A 19,071-nucleotide genomic window follows, 5' to 3' on the forward strand; every position below is an offset into this window, starting at 1 on the left:
ATGTTGTGTACTTCGTTCTAGTTACGTATTATGTTGATTGTCAGGCAGACTAGGAGGCTTTGAGAAAATTAAAATCGAACCTGCACTTTCAATTTTGTATTTTGTTTTAAAAACGAATTCAATCGGCCAGAGGTGATTTGATATTATTTTGGTAATATTTCTTACAAGCTACATTACTTTTAATAGGATTATTTTATCATTTGCTTCAGAAACAAATTGGTTTTCGGATTTCTTTTCAATAAATGCTTCCATAGCATGAAATTAACATGATCATCCTGATTTACTATTTTATAAAACATACCCAAGCAGAATATGGCAACATTATCTTTGGTATATGTCAAATTATAACTCAATCTAGGAATCTTAAAAATTTTCTTTTTTGTCGAAACTTATGAGGTATCAATAACTATTTTGGATGGTTTTTCAATTCATACGACTAAACTGTCAGCTGTAAAACGCTATTGTAAAATGTGGCAAACTCTTGAATAAAAAGAGACATTAAAAGTCAACATTTTTACTAGTAAAACAGTAACATAAATTAAACAGTTGACATAAATTGGGATTGATTGACGCATTCAATTGTTTTAGTTCACCTCCTGTTTCACCGGAAATGACTACAAGTTGTGATTTTTAAATCACAAGTTCACCTTCGGTATTTTTTTACTTCATTTGGTAGATTTGATAGAATGATATATCATATATCAACTATTCACATTTTTAATTATAAAAAATAGCTTTTTAAATTTAAATTTAGAGTGCCATGGCCGTAAATGTAACGATAGTTTGACTCAAAATACCTAAAAAAATGTGTGGTACTAAATTATGCCTAAAAAATATTTTTCCAAATATGCTAATGACCTTTTTCTTTTCCAAATATGTCACCCTCGTGTCATTTGAAAAAATTGAGTTATAATTAAAAATACAATTTGAGCATCTTTTAATCGGCCAGTACAAAACACGAAAAATATTTAGACGATGAAATCTATTTTTCCAACGCTCTTTGATTAAAAATTAGTGTTTTTAACATAGCCATGAAATTATAGATTGAAATTTAAAATACGATTTTTTAACTGAGAATGTCAAAAGTTGACTTATGATATGCCATTCTAGCCAGAGTGTCATTTTCTAAAAATAAAGTAGAAAAAATACCGAGAGTTAATTATTTAAAAATCAAAAGTTGTAGTCATTTCCGGTGGTGAAACAGGAAGCGATTGAAAACAATTGAATACGTAAATCAGTCCTGATCTATGTTATGTACCGAATCTTGTTTATTTATCTATAATAATAGCTCCCGTATATAGAGAAGACCAGGCTAATATAGCAAGTTGCCGGACGAATTTACGTTTACCCGATTTGCGTTCGTATTCGAGATTCACTGTCGGCTAGTCGACTGGTCAGGCAGTACACAGTTGCAGTTGTGCTTGGACGGGTCATTCGTGACAGACTAGGAATACGACGCGAGGAGTGCCGAGTATTTATTATTTTCATTTTAAGCGTTTACCTTCACTTAAGGTAACATTTAAAATAAAAATACTTAAATATTTTTATTTGAGTGTGTTTACAAGCAAAACTAAAAATAAATAAATTCTCTAAACCCCAAAAAAACTAAAATATTACCTACTCTAAATAAAAAAAAAGTTATAACAAGTGTTCAAAAAGACCACCTTCTTGTGCTAGACAGAACGTTGTAAAATCCCCGTCTGACATTGGCTAACATATTAGGGCTAATAGTTTGGAAAGCCTCTCGCATTTTTACTTGAAGCTCATCCAGATTATTAGCCCTATTATGACCATACACTTTGGATTTTACATAACCCCACAAAAAGAAATCATTGGGAGAAAGATCTGGTGCTCTAGCGGGCCACAAAATAGTTCCATATCCACTAATTAAATGGTTGGGAAAAGTATTGTTCAAATATTCTTGAACAATACGGGCATTGTGGGCAGGGCAACCACCTCAGCAATTTGATTACTTGAAAACGTGGGATTTTGATCCGCGGTAGCACAAATCAACACTTGCTTTAACTCCTGTTCTTCATTAATCAACACATCAGGCTTTTTGTGTTTTTGTGGGAACACGCACCCATGTGCTTCAAAATTATTAATAACTCTTGATACAGTAGGTAAAGATGGAATTGGCCTGTCTACAAAAGTTTGTGGAAAAATTGTTTGTATATCCCGATAAGACCTATTTTGGAAATACTATTTTACAATTTGAATTTTCTCACGAACTTACTCGTAAACATCCATTATTTTACTTAAAAAATAAATTTTACACGAGAAAACTGTCGCGAGAATCCATGTATTCCTTTTGGCTATTAAAACACGAATAAATTCAAATTCTGAAACATTCTTATCACATATCTACCTATTTTTATTTTATCGCATTTTTTCGCCTGCTTTTTATCCGGCGGACGGGTATACGCTAATTCGTCCGGTTCTGCCTATGTTACTACTGCGGTGGTCCAGTCTGTATAGCGTTTAATGTCTTGGGAGTGGCAAGGTACAGCTTGCCATACTAGAGCCGTTCGGTATACAAGGAAGGTAATGTGGCTAGCACTACGCTTCAACCGCCTACTATTACCTCCGGATTGTGAATCCCAAATACTCATTTAAGGCTGAGTCGACCTAGGTACCCAAACTATTTTTGTTTTAATAAAAATAGTCGGCTGATGAGCTGATGATGAGTGCCGGGTGTAGGATTCGAACCCACGCCACCTACACCATTCTACGCCACCGGGCACCATTCGTTTATTTATCTGATACACTAAAAAAAGTTGTAGAGGTGAGCCACTTTTCAGAAAGACCCGGTATACTTGCTTCGAGTTCTTACTGAGGTAGTCATAGACTTAAAATTAAGTCTATGGAGGTAGTAGAGAAGGTAGATTTTTTTTTCTATTTTTAGTAGGGAAAGTAAGTTTAACCTCTTTCTCAAACCCTCAGTCTTAAAAAGGGTATTATTAGCTTCTGTAGGCAATGGATCTCTAGTCTAGAAAACTTTTTGTCAACTTTTTTTCTTAGATATTTTTTCTCACTACCCTTTCGAGTGCGTGTGTTGCAAATTGAATTCTTAAGATTTAGGCACTGATCTAAGTAAAGAAACTCCTTTTCTGAATACTAATATTTCACTCTTTATTTCTTTCAATTCCATTATTTCTTGGTGACGTGCTATGATGTGCGTTTTATACATACAGGGAGTGGAACAAAATTGTTCGTTTGAAAATAAAAATGTAACGTTAAAATATATCTATGATATGATCTAATTTGTATCGGGCTTAATTAATTGGCCCCAATATACATAGTGAGTTTTCTACGATATTGGCTATGATTCTTGGGAATAACTGGAGATCGGGAGTCGGTGAAATGGGGAAAGAATTGCAGTTTTCTAAGGTCAAATATATGCGCCTTTCGGATTTTTGAAAAAGTCTGTGGCTTACTGGATATTTCGAAAAAACAAATTTCGGATATTTGAAAAAATGCTCCGTAATTCCATTATAATCTATTTTAGACACCAAGTTTTCAGATATATGTATGTTGTAAATAATCACATCCTTAATGAGATTGTGTTCTCCGTTTTTTTAGAGCCTGCCGTTTTTGACATATAACACAAACCTATAGTTTTTAACTGAAACCATATTTGGTCATGGCTTCATAAAAGACTACATTTTTAGACTTTTCAGCGATATAAGCTATGTTTATATGATATAATATGTTTTTTTTTCGAAACATTTCTGAATTCTGTGTACCCATAAAATATTTTGTTTATAGATCTTTCTGTTTTCGTATTATTATCAACCGAGGTGAATATATACCTGCGCCACCCTGTATATATTCTTCTACTATTTTCAGTGTTGTGTTATTTATCAGAATGTCTTTTCTTTCCACTAGTTCGTTGTACATACATTACTTTACTTTTTGCTAAATTTATTTTAAGACCCACTTATTGTCCCAAATAATATATATATATATATATATATATATATATATATATATATATATATATATATTTTGTCATATGTGGAAAATGACAGTCTTTAAAAAAAACGCAGAATCTCATTACGGATGTGATTATCTTTAACTTTTATCTGAAAACTTTTTGTCTAAAATTGATTGTAATGGACTTAGGGAGAATTTTTTAAAATAGCCAAATTTTTTTTTTTCCGAAATATCTAGGAAGCCATAAACTTTTTTCAAAGTCCGAAAGGCGATTATATTTGACCAAAATTGCAAATCTTTCCCCATTTAACAGACTCTCTGGCTCCAGTAGTTTCCAAGATACCAAGATATATAGATAAAAGAACATTGTAGAAAACTCTCTCTGTATAAAAAGTATCTTTCTTAATTCGTCTATAGTCTTACACATAAATAACTAACTGAAAGAAATGAAAAGTCCTATGTTAAAGCTTGGAAACACGCGCTCGCCGCGATCCAAGCGGGCTACTGGCAGAACTAAAGGTTCGCGCCATATTTATAAATGGACCTTTACTGCCAGTTCATAAGTTTTTTACTTATATTTGGTAATTTCAATCTTGATTATTAATTTATTTGTAACAAAACATTTACAAAATAAAAATAATGTATTTTGATACAAATAAATTAATAATCTAGATTGAAATTATCCCTGAAATTAGAATAAAACACGATAAATTTGTAACTTGATTATTTTATTATAACATTTCTTAATAAAAATACATATAACACATTCAATACCATACAAGTATATATAAAAGTTATCAGAATTTATACGATCAGTTATAAATAATTATAAAAAAAGGTTATAAATTATAATTAAATAAATCCTTATATAAAAGGCATATTAGTTAACGTGTATCTAATTTGGTATAACTTTAATCTAAACTTTAATAACCTATTCAAATAGAAACATCTTACAATTCGCGTTGTATAATACAGAAAGTAAAGGGACAAATTTGTTAGTAAATCTATTCCCCATGACCCGAAACATTTTTTTACAAACAAAACAGGACATATAAAGTTTATCAATAATACAAGTGTATAGAAAATGTATAAATAAGTAAATAAAAATATATTTTCAAACTAAATGATTAATGATTATACTCGTTTAAATAAATAAATAATCTTTTAAAAATTACTTGTTTGTCTTCGCAAATTTGTATATTTCATATTTATTTAAAACCGTACCCTTACCCTTAAAATTACTGCACAACCTTAAAAATTAAGCTTTTAATATGAAATGTTATACAAGTTCTTGATTCAATCCTCATTTAAATAAAACTTTAAATTGATATTCTAAATTTCTTAGACAGCCATTTTGTTGAAAGAATTTGTTTTGATTATGAGAAATTTCATAAAAATTATCACAGGGATATTAATTATCTTATATGTTGAACTGTAATCTTATATGTTGAACTTATATGTTGAACTTATATGGTGAACTTTATTATGTATAAAGTATATTTATATATTTTTTATATAAAGTAATTGTCAGAAACACCAACAGACTCATCAAGGCCTCCTCACTCCCGGAACATCTGAAATCAAAATTAATTAACTCGGAAGCTCAACCACCACGCCTTTATGGACTACCAAAAATTCATAAAGCTAGTGTCCCACTTAGACCGATAGTGAGTGCTCCAGGATCGCCTACTTACAACTTAGCTAAATACTTGACTACGATCCTACAACCGAAAGTCGGCAACACAAACTTATGTGAAGGACTCAACGCATTTCGTCCAAAAGCTAAAAGATATAAAACTGGAACCATCTGACATCATGGTAAGCTTCGATGTGGTATCTCTATTCACGAGAGTACCCCTAGGCGAGTCAATGGATCTAATCAAGGAATCATTCCCACCTGACATCACAGAACACACTAAAATTCCCATAAAAACAAATCACAATTCACTTTCACTTTAGAAACTCACAGACTGGCCAAATATGGAATGACGTTTACTTTTCAATTTATTTTATTCATCTAACTGATCCGGGTCACTTTTAAATTTTTATTAAATTATTTAATTATAATTGTTTCTGGCGAAAGCAACTTCATACCAATATTTGTTGATAAGGTAACAAAGCACATCACTGTTAAATTATCAACATTTTATATAAATATTTCTATTTTTCAACTACTCCAACTACTCCAATTACTCTACAGAGAATCAAACGAATTCGTTAATTAAACTATACTCTGTGGATAACTTGATAAAATCATGATGAAATTAAAGTCCCTAGATGAATATCTAGGGACTTTAGATGAAATTTCTACGCAGCGCCATCTATCCATCTACTGGCAGAAACTCCGCCGTGTTTCCAAAATTCAAATGGCAGTTTCATCCGCCTGGTCTTACAGCTCTAAAACTTCAAGCAAAGTTATCTTTTTTACGGTGAATAAAGTTAAAAGAATAACCATATTTTCATGTAGAAAAAGTTTTTATTAAAATTCATAAACTCCTTAAAAATGCAAAATTGGAAGCCTGTAATGTTTTTTTAATAAAATAAAAATAATTTAAAACTGTTAAATTAATAAAAATATAACGTGAAAATTAAAAATTATATAAAATAATTGGAACTATATTACATGATTTGTCAAACTTTTGATTACAAAATTGATATCTAGTTTTGGTATAAGAGACTATCCTCTATTATATGAGGATAATTATACGTCAAAAAATTTAAAATCAAATTTAAATGCAAAGCGACAAAAACAAATATTTAACATCTCCAAATGGAATTACAAAATTAAATTCGGTCTAAATAAAAATGGCTGAAAGAAAATATTTCATCATCGTTATTTCATCATATTTCTTAGTTTATTCAAAAATAGTAACTGTAAGCAACTGTAAATTGAATTTTTGATGTAAATCGACGAAATAAAAAAATATAATTAAGGCTCACAATGCCCAGTGGGTTTGACAGACTTCAGTAAAATATTTAATGCAGAGGTGTGATAACTAAAATTTTTATTTAAAAATAATTATTTATCGATTAATTCAGTGCATTCAGTTCCTAGTGCGCTTAGTTGATTTGTATATGACTTTAAAATAATGATTTAAAAATTATAAATTTTCTTTTTTTGGGGAAACATATATTTCTTGTAATAATTAGCTGACTAGTAATAATTTCGTACAAGTTTAATTTTGTTAATGTCAAATTGTATTTTTAAGGTGCCCGGTGGCGTAGAGGTACAGGCTCTCGTCTACCAATCTGAAGGTAGTGGGTTCGATTCCCACACCCGGCATTTCATCAGCCGACTATTTTTATTAAAATAAAAATAGTTTGGGTACCTAGGTCGACTCAGCCTTAAATGAGTACTTGGGATTCACAATCCTGAGGTAATAATAGGCGGTTGAAGCGTAGTGCTAGCCACATTACCTTCCTTGTATACCGAACGGCTCTAGTATGGCAAGCTGTACTTTGCTACTCCCAAGACGTTAAACGCTATATACGGGAGCTATTATTATATTATAAATTGTATTTTTAAAAAAAAATCAAAATTCAAAATACATGCCAAGGACCCTAAGCGTAGGTGCAATGACATAGTAGTGTATAGAGTACAACAAATTACATTTGACAATGATAAAATTATAGGTTGGCAACTTAAGGTATGTCGACATTTGCCTGGTTTTGCATTTTTACCTATTCAGTTTTAATTTAAAAATAGAGGCAGTTTTCTTAAATTACTTAAAGTCGGCTTATCCAAAATTGTTCAAATTTGGCATGTGTACTTAACAGAGGCAGACCATTAAAAAACTATTTATGACTTAGCTATAAAATTAATAGGGGAGGCAATATTTGGTTAGTTTAAAATTTGCATGGCAGTTCCTGTTATCAACGACGATGCCACGGTATGTACATATTATTTAGAATGTTATAATAAGACAATCAGAACTCCAAATTAAGTTAAATATTTATCGCTTAATGTATCGTGGGATTGTTAACTTTGTTGTAGTAACAGCGAAGGTGTCAACCTCAGTTAATTATAATTAATAACTTTTAATAGCTAACGGGGATTTGAAGTAACTAGGTATTTAAATAAACAAACATGTTTAGATGTTTTTGTTATTATCACGATCTGAATAAAATTTTCATTAGATACCTACCTAAGCCAATTATGAGTAGCTTGAAGTTTGAAGTAATTACAGTTTAAATTATTTTAACCAAGTCCTGGAATTACATCTGATAAACAAAGCCATTCTGTATGTTAAATTAGAGCTTTTACAATAAAAGTGTGGTTTTGTAAAGTCTATTCAACTATAGTACTATTCTTTTAAAAGTTCCTCAATATGGCCGACCTAGTTACGAAAATTGGTATTTTTTTTAATGAAAAATAAGTTGGCGTTAGCGAATTCAGAAATTGATTTAATCTTTGGTTAACAATAATATTTTTCAGGATTGCCAAGTTGGCGTTAAAGTTAGGTTATTAGGTTGTCATAAATAAAAACATAGATTATTGAAATTATTTAATAAGAATTAAGGTATTTTACCGCAGATCCGAAGAGATTCACTGAGAAACTTTCTCAGTGAGAATATTAACTCCCCTGTTTCTTATACATATTTCAGTTAAAGGGACGTAAGAACTATAGGAAGTAAATTTTTGTTTTCATGTTTTGACGATATCTGAGAGTTCCAAGAATTATCAAGATTATTGAATAATTATAGTTGTTTAATAAGTGAAATTAATAGAAGACTTGGAAATAGGATGATGCTTTTCATGTTATAGTTGATAGACCACCCCATTTCTCTTAATTTGTTTTTATTTCAGTACAGTTAATCACAAATTGAATTGATGTGTGCAAAAACAGCTATATATTTTCAAACATCTTATTTAAATTAGTAGTGGGAACTATCGAATGAATACTATCGAAACATTCGGTAGTTGCAATTCATTCGAATAATTCGATAGTAAGAAAACATTCGTTGAAAACTATTCGAATAAAAAGATTATCGAATAGATGCGTCATCTGCCTTGAAATATTGTATTCTAGTAGTAATTCAACAACCCGGTATTAGAAATAAATTGAAAAAGTATCCTCGGGCCACATGTGCCACTTCGCAGTCCATCAAAAATAGATCCTCTCCGGTGTTTATAGCGAAGTGGGTCGAAGGTGGATCTTTAAATTGGAGTTTTATTACGTTTTCGTCTTTCTTTTTCTATATCTCAGCTTAACTCTCTTATGTAAAATGTTAAGTTAGATGGATTTTAATAGTCTGCTATTTCAAATCAGAATATTTTCTTCAATTGTGACCTTCATGTAGACTATATCAAAAATATATAATTATTTTTTATTAAATTTTGCATTTAATTTTTTTGGGCACTACATCGGATGTTTGTCAAAAGTAGCTCACCTCTATAACTCTCTTTTTTATTCAGACAAGAAACGTGGTTTGGTATGTCAGTATATGGCATAAATTAGGATTGATTGACTTATATAGGATTGATTGACTTGTGTGGATAAGATTGATTGACTTGTGTTCAATTTTTTCGGTTTTCAACTTCCTATTTCAACTTTGGGTTTTGACATGACACCCACGGTATTTTTTACTTTATTCCATATTTACACTTTAAACAAATTGTGTGTATAGGGTGGTCGAAATTGGTCTGTTTTAACAGGGAAAACCTACTTTCTGACTAGATAGAGTAAAACCGACGTAGATGTCGTGGGCTCGATTTCTGAGACACGTTTAATAGCTAAAAAAAAATAAATAATTATAAAAATAATAAACTAAAAAATAATAAACCGTCTGTTGATATTTTTACTACCAACTGAGATACGGGGTCTTTTTGATTTTTTTACCATTTTGGAAATTGCCCATAACTTTTTTAATTCGCGGAAAAATAAAATTCTGTAAAGACGTCCTTAAGGCACTTTTTTAAGCACAATCCGGTGGCATAGTCAGTTTTTTTTATACTTGCTCTTTTTGTCAGAAATAATAAAAAAATATAATTATTTAAATGAAAGTCATAGTTGGCTATGAACTTAAAAAAATGCTGATGTTTAACCCTTTGCAACCATATAAAGTTATGGGTATTTATTTCTAACATTGAGAGAAATATTAGGGTTTTTATCTTTGTATCGAAGCGGGCCTTGATTTTGTGTTGACCTAGTTGCCTAAATATTTTTTATTCTATATTATTATTTATCTGCAGAATTAAAGAATTTTGAAAAGATAAATCAACATTCTATATTAGTTTTACCAATTACAATTAAAACGCCCTTAAATGGAGAATTTAGAGAGAATCGGATTGGAACAAGGGACACCATATTTGGCCTGCTAGGTCCTGTGATTTAACTTCTTTCGAATTTTTTATGGGGAAAATTAAAAGACCATATATATAAGGGAAGAACTATTGGGACGAGAGAAGAATTGCAGAAGGCTACTAGGCAAGCTTTTGGACTTATTATACCAGTTCGCCTAAGAAATCGCTGTAACTCTGTGCGCAAAAGATGTTTATTATGTATTCAACAAGGAGGTGCTCAGTTTGAACTTCTTAGATGATTTTTTTAGAAAACTATATTCGTCACTCAAAAAATATGTTTTTTAGTTTTGTTCTTTGTTTATTGTATCGATTTCAATTGTAGTTACTAAAAGTAATATAGAATGTTAATTATAAACTACTTTTCAAAAGTTTCTAATTATGCAGATAAATAATAATATAGAATATTAAATTGCGATATAAAATAAGTAGACGACTAGGTCAACACAAAATCAAGGCACACTTCGATACAAAGAGGAAAAACCTATTATTTCTCTCATTCTTAGAAATAAGTACCCATAACTTTATATCGTTCGAAATGGTTAAACGTCAGCATTTTTTTAAGATCATAGCCAACTATGATTTCCATTTAAAAAAATATATTTTTTATCATTTCTGACAAAAAGAGCAAGCATAGAAAAAAACTCACTGCGCCACTGGATTGTGCTTAAAAAGTGCCTTAAGAACGTCTTTACAGAATTTTATTATTCAGCGAATTAAAAAAGTTATAGGCAATTTTCAAAATGGTAGAAAAATCAAGACCCCGTATCTCAGTTGGTAGTGAAAATATCAACAGGCGGTTTATGCCATTAACGTGTCTCAGAAATCGAGTCCATGACATCTTTGTCGGTTTTGCTCTATCCAGTCAGAAAATAGGTTTTCTCTGTTAAAACAAACCAATTTCGACCACCCTGTACACTATGAGCACATATTTGAAGTGAAACTTCTTACTTCCGTCTGTCCGTATGAGGTCTGTCCGTCTCCATTCGGGTACCTCTATCCATGAAAGAGTTTGGTTCCAATCCATCCATAGTTAAGAGAAAAATCCTTATGATTTCGTCCATTTAGAGGCATGCATCGGTTTGAAACGTCGAGGGCGTCATCCTGTAGCCTGTCCCCAATGCCGAAATCAACCCACATTTTTCTTCAATATCAAATTCTTAGTCCCACCCTGACGAAGATGTAAACGAAACGTCGTATCCAACTTTGCAGAGCCTATCCATCACTATACATAGCCTACCCACAAAATTTACTCGCGATTGGAAGACCAATTTTCATTATTTTTTTACTTTTTTTTATTTACTTTTCATATTTTTTACGTCAAAACTGTCACAGTGATACGTGTCGTACACGATCAAGTTGGCCTTGGTCCAATCTATCGACAATCGACATACTAAATTTCATTTAAAGGTTGATTTTCACTATACCTTCCGTTTTCATTCCATATCCATTCTATACCCGTTCCGTATTTTTTATTGTATTGCCGCCATACGTAATCTTCCGTTCCGTATCAGTTCCATACATTTAATTGTACAATTTATATCATTACGAAAGTTTTATTGAAAAAATTTGTATCTTTTTAGAAAGGTAATAGATTTAAATAAGAGGTGAAAAAATAAATAAATATCAGCAACATTTTAACAGATCTGGTACAAATGTAAGAACTTCGTCCGCCAAAAAAATGTATTGAAGGAGAGGATATGGAACGGATAGGAAACGGAACTGATAGTGTGCATTGTCCTAGTCATTTACAATGATATAATATTTTATGTAAACTAAAGGGAAACGGAAGGGAGCTGATGTGGAAGGTATAGTGAGAATCAACCTTAAAGATTGATTCTTACTATACCTTCCTTTTCCACTCCATATCCATTCCATATCCGTTTCGTATTTTTGATCGTATTCACGCTACACTAATTTATAATATATGGAATGTTTTAAAAATTTGTATCTGTTGAAAAAGATAATAGATTTAATTAAGAGGTGAAAGAATAAATAAATATTAGCAAAATGTTCACAGAGCTGGAACAAATATTGACAACGAGAGAACAAAAGAACTTGACAACGCTTGATACGCTTCAGTCCTACAGTCAAAAAAATGTATGGAAGGAAAGGATATGGAACGGAAGGGAAACGGAACGGATAGTATCCATTAAGGTTGATTCTCACAATACCTTCCATATCAGCACCCTTCCGTTTCCCTTCCGTTCCATATCCTTTCTTTCCATATATTTTTTTTTGGCGGACTGACTGAAGCGTATCGGACACAGCGTTGTCAAGTTCTTACATTTGTACCAGCTCTGTTAAGATTTTGCTGATATTTATTTATTATTTCACCTCTTAATTGAATCTATTGCCTGTTTGAAAAGATACAAATTTTTAAAATAAAACTTTCGTAATGATATAAATTGTACAATAAAAAGTATAGAACTGATACGGAACGGAAGCTTACGTATAGCGTCAATACAATAAAAAATACGGAACGGATATGGAATGGAAACGGAAGGTATAGTGAGAATCAACCTTAATCCTATTGATTTACGTGATATAATATTTTATGTAAACGGAAGGGAAATAGAAGATAGCTGATACGGAAGGTATAGTGAGAATCAACCTTAAATCGGATTAATTTTTCTTGAGTGTGCCAGACTATACTGGGTGTTTTTCAAAAATCACTCACTCCTATAATTTTCTTATTTTTTTCAGACAAAAAAGGGATTTGGTATGTTAGTATATGACATATACCAGGTGTTTCTCAAAAGTGGCTCACCCCTATAATTTTTATATTTTTTCAGATAAAAAAAACGGGATTTGGTATGTTAGTATATGACATATATTAGGATTGATTGACGTATTCAATTTTTTCGGTCACTTCCTGTTTTACCGGAAGAAATGGCTACAATTTTTGATTTTGAAATCCTCGATATTCTTTTACCTTATTTGATACAAAATGGTATCCTGAATAGAATGACATCTCATAGGTCAACTTTAGAAGTTTTAGTTAAAAAAAAGGAATTTTGAGTTTCAATCTAGAGTTCCAATGTGTTCATAAAGACAATTTGACTCGAAATATCAAGTATGTGGTACCAAATTGTTTGTAAAAAAAATATTATATAATATTTTTCATAATATGCCAGTGAGTCACCCTTGCTACATTTGAAAATTGAGTTATGATTGAAAATGGGATTTGGGCATCTCCTAACCACCCAAGAAGTCATGAAAAACATTAGACGATCAAATCTATTTTTTCCAGGCTCCCTGATTAAAAATTAGTGCATGGTTTTATAATTGTAACACAGTCTGGCACTCAAGATTGAAATTTAAAATACTATTTTTTCAAGCCGAAAATAGCAAAAGTTGACATATGTCATTCTATTGAGAAAATAATTTAAACTATCCAATAGATTAAAAAATATTAAGGGTAACGCTTAAAAATAACAAGTTGTAGTTATTTCCGGTGACACAGGAAGTGATGGAAACTAATTGAGTATATCAATCAATTCTAATTTATGTAGTATACAGGGTGGCGCCTCTCATACGCCTCTCATACGCGGCGGAGGCTCCAGGGAGAACGACAGTTTGTATTAAAATGAAATTTTGTAAGCATATTAACCTACATATGCATTCAGAGCACTTTTTAAAAATATAGAGAGTTCTACAGGGTGTCCCAAAAAAAAGTTACATATGAAAGTTGTGTTTTTTGTAATGGAACACCCTATATGTTAATTGACTTTCGGATTCTGGGAGAAAAATAAAGGTGAGTTTTATAAGAGAAGTATATGACCAAAATGTAAGGAACAAGTTTTATATTGCAATAAAAGCTACCTAAATTGGAATTTACCTGTTATAGCCTAATATATAGTTAAATTAACTACTGTACTTTAAATCAAATTAAAACTTGATCCAAAAAGTTATACAGGGTGAGACAAAATTAATATTGAACATTGGTCACCTTTAAAAGCATGTTACTCTCTTATTTTAAATGGAACACCCAGTATATTATTCCGATATTTAATGGAGAATTCATGTCTCTTCAAAATACTATTAAGGTTGCCTACCCCTCAAACAAAGATTTTCCTAGATATTTTCATTTACATGATTTGATCTGAGTAGATCTTTATTATTTGATAAAATCTAGGTGGCTGTGATATGTCTGACGTTACTTCAACATAGCTGTCTAATTAGTCCAACTAGTTATCATTTTTTGTCAGTTAAAACAATAAAATTTCTCAAGAATTTGCCGAAAATGCAAACTTATCCTACATCAGAGAGAATTGATATGATTCTATTAGTTGGTGAACGCAGTGTGCATTCAATTAATAGAATTCTAAAATGCTCCTGATTTTATCTAGTCTGTTTTTTTTATGGTTAAAGACAGTGTTTAAAAAACTCGACCAACTAGTGTCAACAACATAAGATAAGTTATTGTAGCTGATTTTCGAGATAGAACTCCATATATGCCTTTTAAAATGAAAAGATCCTTTTGAAAAGAATCATTTTATGCAGTTAACAGGAAAGGAAGCATTTTGAGCATTTGATTTCATCTAGCTAATTTTTGTCGTATAATTATAGGTTTGATATCTAGTTTTAATTCTGTAATAATTAAAATATGTTTTAAACGTGTATTTTTATATTACCATTGAGTATTTTACTCCACAATCTTTAATTTTGTTAAATTAACAAAAGGTATATCACACAGCCACCTAGATTTTTTCAAATAATAAAGATTTACTGACGCAAAATCATAAAAATTAAAATATCTAGGAATATCTTTGTCTGAGGGGTAGGCAACCTTAATAACATTTTGAAGATATATAAATTCCCCATTGAACACCGGAAAAATATACTGGGTGTTCCATTTAAAATAAAGGAGAAACTTGCTTTTAAAAGTGACTAATGTTCCATATTAATTTTGTCTCACCCAGTAATAGCTTTTCGGGTCAAATTTCAGTTTGGTTTAACAAGAATGGTTACTGTAATTAAATATCAGGCTATACAAGGTCAACTAAAATTTAGGTAGCTGTTATCGAAATTTAAAATTTACTCATCATTTTCACCAAATGTGAAATATGTCAAAATCCTTAGATTTTAGGTATATGCTTCTTTAAAAAAAACTCACCTTTATTTTTTTCCTAGAATCCGAAAATCAATTAATATATAGGGTGTTCCATTAGAAAAACGCAACTTTGATATGTAACTTTTTTTTTATACACCCTGTATAATTCTATATATTTTTATAAAATGCTTTCTACATTTTCTACATATGCTGCCAAAATTTTATTTCTATATAAACTACCGTTCTCCTTGAAGCTTCCGCGGCATATGAGAGGCGCCACCCTGTATACTAACATACCAAATCTCGTTAAAAAAGTTATAGGAATGAGACACTTTTCCAAAACACCCTGTAAACCCTATAATTAATATAATATCTGTTTTGTTCAGCACGCTAAACTTTTTTTGCCCCAATTTCGCTGTAAAGAAGTTTTTAATTGACAGTGAAAAATTAAAATGGACCCGATTCAACCACTGAAGAATAATATACAAGCCGGCAGTCCGTTATGAACAATTTAATATCCGAAACTCAACCGCAAAGTGCTGCACTATTAAGCACGCAACTGTCTGGAAGTTGAAGGAGAAGGTCTCTCTCCAGCAAATCCGAGGAATAATATTGACGTAGCAGGGAAACGCTTTCAGTCACTCAATTCTGGAGAGGGCCACGTGTTTAGCTTACAAAGGCAATATTTATACGTCAAAATATCATCGGGCTGTGATAAAAATGTAAAGACGTTCAATCTTATTCTTTTTTATTTGATTTGATAACTTTTAGCATACTTTGGCTAAACATTTATTTGGTTTTTCGTGATTTATTAAATGTCATGCGATTCATAAAACCAGCGAAGCTGTTCTGGGAAAGTCCAACAAAAAGAAACAACCAGACTGGTTTAACGAAAATCAACCTCATATACAGGCTTTGTTGGAACAAAAGCATAGAGCACATCAAGCAGTTACTGCAAATCCACACAACCCAAGGCTGGTAGACAACTTTAAAGCAGCCAACAACACGCTTCGGAGAAAACTACGCCAACTAAAAGATAACTGGTGGTCACAGAAAGCTAATCAGATTCAAAAGTACGCCACGCATCACGATTACCGTAAATTCTTCGAGGCTGTAAAGAAGTATACGGCCCAACCAAGAAGGCAAGCTGCCCAATCATGGCAAAAAATGGCGAACTTCTAAAGAGAGAAAGAACAAATCAGAAACCGCTGGAAGAGCATTACAGCCATATCCTTAACCAAGAAAATAACCCCAATATGGAAGCGCTAAACACAATACCTCAGTATAACAGCCGCGATGTATTAGACATCCCAATAACAGAACAGGAAATAAAGGCCTCCATAAAACAGCTTAAAAACAACAAATCAGCTGGCTGTGACGCGATTCCGGCGGAAATCTATAAGTGTGCAAGTAAAGAACTTATTGGTCATCTTAAGGCTCTCTTCGATGTTATATGGGAAAGCGGAGAGGTACCTCAGACTTTTGCAACGCAAATATAGTGAATATATTTAAGAACAAAGGAAGTGCCTCAGACTACGGAAACTACCGGGATTTCACTCTTGGCTATCGGCGGAAAATTCTTGCAAAAATTATGTCAAACCGCCTGCACCCACATATAGAAAAAAGCATCCTTCCAGAATCGCAAATGGGTTTCGCACTAACCGCGGCACCGTCGATTCCATATTTTCCATCCGCCAACTACAGGAAAAAAGTAAAAGAACAGCAGTCTAAACTTTATGCTGCATTCATCGACCTAACAAAAGCCTTCGACTCTGTGAACAGAGATGCACTTTGGGCAAATTATGAAAAAAGTTTCGGTACCCATCAAATTTCTTACAGTGTAAAAAGCCTCCATAACAACAACCAGTCAAGTGTGTCACATCATGGATCACTAAGCAATCCCTTCTGACAAATACAGGAGTTAGGCAGGGATGTGTTTTTAAAGCACCTCTCCTATTCAACATATTCATGGCAGCGCTCTCCATTATAGTTGACAGCAAACTGCAGGAGAGAGGATTGGGCAATAGATGCAGATATGATGGCGGTCTGTTCAACATAAAAAGACTCAGGGCAAAAACACGTACAAAATTCATCACAGAACTTCAATACGCTGACAATTGCGCTCTAGTTGCAAAAACTGTACAGCAATTACAATAAATGTTGAACACATATACCTGGGCATACGAGGCTTTGGGCCTTAAGCTAAACATCGACAAAACTAAAATCATGTGCACTCCTCCGGAAGATCACAACTATGCTATAAAAATCGGAGAAAAGAACTACTGAAATATGTGGCGGAATTCAATTATCTCAGGAGTTTGATTTCGAAAAGGCCAATATCGACTCTGAAATTTAGCACAGGATTAGCAGCGCTTCAAGAGCATTCTGGAAATTAAAGACAGGGTTTTTGCTAAACCATAACCTGAGCACAAAAAATGAAACTTGCAGTGTACCGAGCAATAATAATCCCCACCATGTTATATGGGAGCGAAACCTGGGTGCCGTACCGCCGACAGATGAACGCATTAAACAAGTTGCAACAGACCTTAGACAACTCTTAAGAATCAAAATGGTTCCATCATCTCAAACGTATATCGGTTCTTGAAAAAAGTTAACTGCGAGTATTGAAGTTATGGTTACAAAATCCCGACTAAGATGGGCTGGTCACGTATGCAGAATGCAAGAAAACCGCATACCAAAATCACTGCTTTACGGTGAGCTTTTAGACGGTAAGAGGAGGCCAGGTGGACAACTCAAAAGGTACAAGGACATTTTCCACGAAAACTTAAAGGGGATTAATGTGCAGAATGAGTGGGAAGTAGCAGCTCACAATAGAACTCAATGGAGAAGAACTGTAAACTCAGTTAACAGCGAGAACCAAAAAGTTAAGAGGCAAGGTAGAGTGCGGTAGACAAATAACATCACGTATTGGGCTTTTCAGTCACAGAAAAGCTCATGAAAGAAAACGCGTTGCGTGACCATCTTTTGATACGTGTCAAATACTCGTCAGCGAGTAATGGCAGTATATGTGTATATAAAAAATGTCATCATTTCTTTTACATTATTATCATTTCGGCAAGTTCTCTGCGTAAATGCGGTCACGTGCTTTTTTTTAATAAATAGTATATACAGGGTGCTGCGAACTGTATTCCAGAATCTTCGGTAGCATATTCTTCAGATAAAAATAAATAAAGAAGTTCGTATAAATGTATGTCTTAGAATGCTTCGTTATGGAGATACAGGGTGTAGAATCCGTACTTCTGTAAAACTACTGAGTAAAACAAAATATATTTACGACATTTTTTACGTAAAAATGGTCTCTTGCTAAAAATCGCTACGAGTAATGGTTCTCGAGATATTTGGAATCGAAATTATCAATACCTGTCATCATTGACATAAATTAAACAAGTTGACTAAAAAGTTATTATACGGAAATCATAAATTTGAAATGTTTATGTGCCAAAAGTTCAACAGAAACTGTTTTATCATCATATTTTCACAGAAAAAAATATGATTAATTTAAAAAAAAATAAAAATTTCCCAAATTTATTTTAATTCAGTCAAATAACTATCTACTCTCAACGTGTTTATTTTTTTGTCAATACTGACACGATTGACTATTTCCATTCTAAATATCTTGAGAACGGTTGCTCGTAGCGATTTTTACCCAGAGATATTTTTTACATAAAAAATCACGTAATGTATATTTTTTCACTCAGTAGTCTTATACAGGTACGGACGAAAAGTTATTATTCTTCAAAAGAGTTAAAACACATGT

The 19,071-nt window shown here is 32.2% G+C and overlaps 1 protein-coding gene across 1 annotated transcript in view; it reads right to left on the reverse strand.

Moving 5' to 3' along the window:
* LOC115874421 (myb-like protein D) overlaps positions 1-19,071 on the reverse strand; it is a gene marked incomplete in the record, with an annotated part of 34,098 nt that overhangs the window by 9,014 nt on the left and 6,013 nt on the right.

The sequence above is a fragment of the Sitophilus oryzae genome, unplaced genomic scaffold (assembly GCF_002938485.1).
Source record: "Sitophilus oryzae breed Bouriz unplaced genomic scaffold, Soryzae_2.0 scaffold_127_pilon_pilon, whole genome shotgun sequence".
NCBI lineage: Eukaryota > Metazoa > Arthropoda > Insecta > Coleoptera > Curculionidae > Sitophilus > Sitophilus oryzae.